The sequence below is a fragment of the Rhagoletis zephyria genome, unplaced genomic scaffold (assembly GCF_001687245.7).
Source record: "Rhagoletis zephyria isolate East Lansing unplaced genomic scaffold, Rhagoletis_zephyria_1.1 Rzeph_scaffold_00052, whole genome shotgun sequence".
Taxonomy (NCBI): Eukaryota; Metazoa; Arthropoda; class Insecta; order Diptera; family Tephritidae; genus Rhagoletis; species Rhagoletis zephyria.
Genome location: NW_016157136.1, coordinates 128,381 through 134,405, shown reverse-complemented (window position 1 = coordinate 134,405; position 6,025 = coordinate 128,381). Strand labels below are relative to the sequence as shown.

Sequence of the window (6,025 nt, the reverse complement as noted above, 5' to 3'; positions counted from 1 at the left end):
ATTTCGGCCTCTCTCTTCTTTTTGCGCCAAATACGCCTCGCTTCCTTCTTCAGTTCCCTATAATGGTGCCACATGGCTCGCGTTGCGCCCGATCGCAGCGTGGCCCTGTAGGCGGCATCTTTTTTCTCTGCGGCTTCTAGACATTCCTCATCGTACCAGTTGTTCTTTCGGGCTCGCTGAAATCCAACTACTTCTTCGGCGGCGGTACTTAATGATCGGGAAATGTGGTTCCACTGCTCGCGTACGTCGGATTGTTGAAGAGTGCTCTCAGAGAGCAGGTGTGTGAGTCGAGTGGCGAATAAATTGGCCGTCTGTTGTGATTGCAGCTTTTCGACGTTAAGCTTTCCTTGCATTGTTGGGCGCACATTTTTTGCTGCACAGAGGCGGGTGCGTATCTTGGCTACAACAAGATAGTGGTCCGAGTCGATGTTTGGTCCTCGGAGTGTACGTACGTCCAAAACGCTTGAAGCATGCCTTCCGTCTATCACAACATGATCGATTTGGTTTCTCGTTTTTCGATCTGGAGACAGCCATGTAGCTTGGTGGATGTTCTTATGCTGGAACCTAGTACTACATATTACCATATTTCGGGCCCCGGCGAAGTCGATCAGCCTCAGTCCGTTATCGGACGTTTCGTCGTGGAGGCTCTGCGATTTGGTTTCTCGTTTTTCGATCCCTTCCTTGCCCACCTTGGCATTAAAATCGCCAAGCACGATTTTGACATCGTGTCGGGGGCAGCGCTCATATGTACGTTCCAAGCGCTCATAGAAGAGATCCTTGGACGCCTCATCCTTCTCTTCCGTCGGGGCATGGGCGCAGATGATTGAGATGTTGAAGAATCTAGCTTCGATGCGGATTGTGGCTAGACGTTCGTCCACCGGGGTGAACGCCAGTACTCGGCGACGGAGTCTCTCTCCTACCACGAATCCAACACCGAATTTGCGCTCCTTTACGTGGCAACTGTAGTAGACGTCGCAAGGCTTAACGCTTATTTTTCCTTGCCCCGTCCATCGCATTTCTTGGATGGCGGTGATGTCAGCCTTTGTCTTCCCGAGGACATCAACCAGCCGGGCAGAGGCACCTTCCCCATTAAGGGTCCGGATATTCCAGGTGCATACCCTTAAATCATAGTCCTTTATACGCTTGCCGTGGTCGTCATCAGAAAATGGGGGTCTCATCCCAGGCTTTTTCGATTTTTTCATTGGGCGGGGTTCTACCGTGGCGGGATCCAAACCCAGCGCACGCGAAGTTTAGCGCCTTCTCACTTTAGCTCGCTCCCAAACGGGTGTTTGGTTGCTACCCAGAGGATACGTGGATATAAATATCCGGATGTTGTGAGCTGCGTTTTGAACCGTACGCACAAGAATCGCTTCTGGCCACTCCCAGGTGAATGGCAGTCAGAAGTTTTCCACTTCTGTGCACGGAACCATCCTCCATATGTATGCATATGGGGCGTTCCATACTAGAGGTATACGCCGCCGGGCCACGCCGCCGCCGCCGCCGTTTTTTGTCATTTCTCACGCGCCGCCGCCGAGTTACGAAAATATCGGCGCGGCGGCGGCGGCGGCGGCGTTCGGCGCCTAGGGAATTTTGTACAAAATTTTCATGTTGTATGCATATTGAAATACATCGTTTGAAGGAACTAAATACTACTCGTATAAAAACACTATTTTACGAAATGAAAATTACATTTTTAAAATAAGTGTTTTTTGCATAATTTGGGCCACTGAAGATTTAAAAAAAAAAGCGTAACTCAGAAAAAAACATAGGTAACACGTTTTTCGATCGAAAGCGTTTATTACAGTTAAATTAGTAATGGTAATCTGACGATTTTTTCCGCAGTAGACAATTTTTTTCAATACTACTTTTTTATATACTACAGCAACAAGAAAGTTATACACATCAAAAACTTTAACGCCAATATCTCAGAAAGCAGTTTTAACAGAAGCGCCCTTATTGCATCTAACTCCTCAATTATTGGAGATAAAACAAAAGCCCTGTTCGCGTACGCACTATCCCGTAAATCCAGTACTAATTTTACTGGTTTTTTACTGGATGTCGTTTTCGTACGCAAATACTTGCAAGAAACTAGCAAAAGAGGGGAAATTGAGAGAGCAGAAATGACAGCTGAACTTGCAAGTTTTACTGGATTTTTACTGGATAAATTTTTACTAGCAACTATTTGCTAGTAAGAGAAACAGCTGATGGCATGATGCTTAATGTAATTCACATTAACAAAATAATTGTTTGTGGTGCTTTTAGAGTTGCAATTGACAAAATAAACCCATTTAAATATATAATAAGATGTAAAATATTAGTTTTCGATGAAAAATGCATCGGAAATTGACAAATTAATCAGCTGTTCATAAAACTAGCAACTTCTTGCTGGTTTTGCGTTTTCGTACTTTCTTGCGTATTTCACTCATTGGGAGTAAATATATAGTGGTCAAACCCCAGGAAGGTTTTGCTGCCGCGCATCGCAATATTTTCTATACAGAGTTAAAGTGCCCCTTTTTGGTAAAAATTACTATTATTTTGCATTACATTCTGTTCTCCTTAAAAAAATTTGGCGCTTAACATAGTAGTGGAAATTTAACTATTTTTAAGCCATTTTTCAAACAGTGGGTCAAAAAGGCCCGTTCTGGTGGGAGTTGATGGGTTAAACTTTTGAAAAAAAGTAGGCCAACCTTATTTTCAATATATAACCCGCAAAAAATCGTAAGCACTCCGTAATTTAACATAACGGTTGATAAGCTTATTGCAAACATTTGTTGTTAGCGACATAAATTACCCCAATAACTTAAACTTTAAATTTTTTTATTTGTTTGAATTGAAATAGTACATACGGATTTGTAGAGTACATAGAAGAGATGTATGTATATTAGGGTGCCCATCGAAAATAGTTTTTTTGTACGTTAGTACTACATATTTTCAAATTGTGGAAACTATCGATGGTCAAAATTTAAAAAATTTTTTGAAATTCAACCAAAATTAGTCATTCAAAAACTCATGAGTCTAGAAAATCGTATTTTCTGACCTAAATCGACAGGCTGCGACCTCTAAATGGCCTTTAAAAAATCTATAAAAATATGCAATAATATTTCTCATAAAAAACGAATCAAATTAGGGGGTAGGGTCTTTAAATTTTCAAAAAAAGCATTGTCGATGGGAAACCTAATGTATATACTATATAGCCTTTCTTTTGTTCGCCCATTCATCAGCAGCAGTCACTCAACATTTGAATTCAATGAATGAATTAAATAGAATTATAATCTGATGACATGATAAGGTTAGAAGCCTTATGGCTCCTTGGAATCTGCCTTATGGGCAGTAGCGCCGGCGTTTCTAGACGCGCCGGCGTCGCCGCCGCCGCCGATTCTTTCTGAAGTTGACCACGCCGCCGCCGCAAAGCCTGTCGGCGTAAACCTCTATTCCATACCAAATCGGACGGGGCTCACACTTCATGTGTTTGATTTGTTTCAAATTTTTAGGGTTGATGCATAAACATAAATAATAAACAAATATGAAATTTGAGCTTGATTAATACATTTTTAAAAACTTTACAGCACAAAAACAAAAATAAATCGATATTATAGTTTTCCAAATATCTCAAGAACGGGGCGAGGAAAAAATTTAAAAAGAAAATCATACATACACAAATCAAAATTCATTATGAAAATAAATATTTTTAATTTTTTTTCTTGAAAAATTTTTGACATATAAATTTTTTGATAAACAAAATTAGTTTTTGAAAATACGTCATCTCAAAATATAATAACAAAAAAACAATGGTAGCTCTGAGTATTGCGCAATATTTAAGTATAGCATTCTATGGTGCACTCTACGATAATTTGAGATATCATTTTTTTTTACACCGAAGTTGAGTAAAATTGGTACACTACAAATTTACAAATTTTTTAATTTTTTTTAGAATTTTTTTGAGTATGCATTCTTTTAACACGTTAAATTTTAGTGCAAGTTTTAGGCTACTGCAAAATTGCGTTGATTTTTAATATTTTTTATGCTGACGGCTTTTTGCACTTTTTCTTATAGAAGAAAATGCGCAAAACCGTTTTCAAAGAAAATTAAAAAAAAATAACGTCAGTTTTGTAATCGCTTAAAACTTGCACTTTCTTATACTAAAATTTAATGGGCTACAAAACTGCAAAATGCATAACTCAAATTATTGTAGAGTGCACCCCATAATACTGTACTTAAATATAGCGCAATATTCAGAGCTACCATTGCGATTTTTTTTTGTTTTTTTTCGAGATGGCATATTTCCAAATCTATTTTTTTTTATCAAAAAATTTCTATGTGTAAAATTTTTCAAAAAAAAACTTTAAAAATATTTGTTCTCTTAGAGTGTTTCGATGTGTGTATGTGTGATTTTTTTTTTTAATTTTTTCCTCGCCCCGTTCTCGAGATATTTGGAAAACTATTAAATCGATTTGTTTTTGCTTTTGTGCTGTAAAGTTTTAAAAAATATATTAATCAAGCTCAAATTTCATATTTTTCTATTATTTATGTTTATGCATCAACCCTAAAAATTTGGAACAAACCAAACACATGAAGTGTGAACCCCGTCCGTTTTGGTATGGCGAATGGTATGGTATGGGTAAGCGAATTTTGTGTTTATAATTTCTCACTGTAGTCTTCAGACTTAAATAATCGGGAGGATGTTTATTAAAAAATACATAGTTTAGGAAAAGATTAAATTAAATAAAGATTCAAACAGGTTTACCTCTGCAAATTTACCACATATTTATTATATTACTCTGGCGTACATAAAGAAAAAAATGTATGTATGTATATTTGCGATTATACATATATACACAAGTTTAATATAAAACTCATATTTAATATCCTATTGACGCCGTTCACAATTGTCCTGACATTCTCTAAGTGAACACCAACGGTTCCGATTACCTTCACAGCCAAGATAACGGAATCTGAAGCACGTTCTACTTCGCCAATCGTAAGCCCACCTTATCCCAGGTCGGCATCCTCTACCTCCCGTACCAATATCCTCTGGTCCTCTACAGATAGGGTTCCCTAAAAACAAAAAAAATACAAATTTACAAGTCTATTCATACGAATCACTTTGCAATGCAAATATTTTCTTAATGTATACTTACGTGGTTCATTCGAGCACTGGGCCAGAGTTTGTTCAAAAAACAGGACGCAGAGTGTCAGTGCTAATAAATAAACAACACACTTCATTTCGGATAATTGAAAAACGCCGCTTGATATAGATTCGAAGTAATATCAGTTACTGAAAACTTTTGAGTTGGCAAAAAAGTTTTTATAGCAACAAGCTCTTATTCGCAATGCTATTGTACTTGTATATACTTTTGTCTATTGTTGTTTACAGACGAATGACTTTTTGAAGAATGACTTTTTTTTAACAAACTTTGTATTTGTACTACGTAAATGTGTTTTATTATTAATTTCTGTTCTCTTTTTTATCATATTGAAAGAAATGATTGTTCTTAATATCTGCTTCAGAGTGAGGTCACAAGATAATTTATTAAGGAGTAAGTAGGGGCAGGGCCATCGGGAGAAAATCCGGGCCCGGGGGTGAATATGTGCACGGTCCCACCAACCCCACAAAATAATTTTCCATTTTCGCATGAATTTCCAATGTTTTCTCTTATACTTGTTCAGTGCTTTTTCCGTAGTATTTATGTGGAGTATGATTTTGTCGTTAAACACCTTCGTCTAAAGAGAGAATTGTTTCTACTATACAGATTAAATGAATGCGTAAAATAGTTTTTCTTGTTTTAGTCACGATGCGGGCTGAAATTTAAAAAGATTGTAAGGAAATAAAGACAACATAAATTCGTAGGTAATAAATGGATATAAATATCATGTTTAACAATTTTATTGGGATATGAATATTTCTAATTTTCTAATAACTATTAGCGAGTTCACAAGGTATTGTATACTGTCGTATTCTTGTATGATGTAAACATTAAAAACTTAAATAAATGTTTAGGGGACTTGAAACCACAACCAACTTTTA

The 6,025-nt window shown here is 37.1% G+C and overlaps 1 long non-coding RNA gene across 1 annotated transcript; it reads right to left on the bottom strand.

The window, feature by feature from the left end:
• Positions 1–4,788: 4,788 nt before the first annotated feature.
• On the bottom strand, positions 4,789–5,298 carry LOC108368694 (uncharacterized). Its single transcript, XR_001848409.1, has 2 exons — positions 5,139–5,298; positions 4,789–5,055 (listed from the first exon to the last, which is right to left on the bottom strand). It is a non-coding gene; the product is annotated as an uncharacterized LOC108368694 (long non-coding RNA).
• Positions 5,299–6,025: the final 727 nt, after the last annotated feature.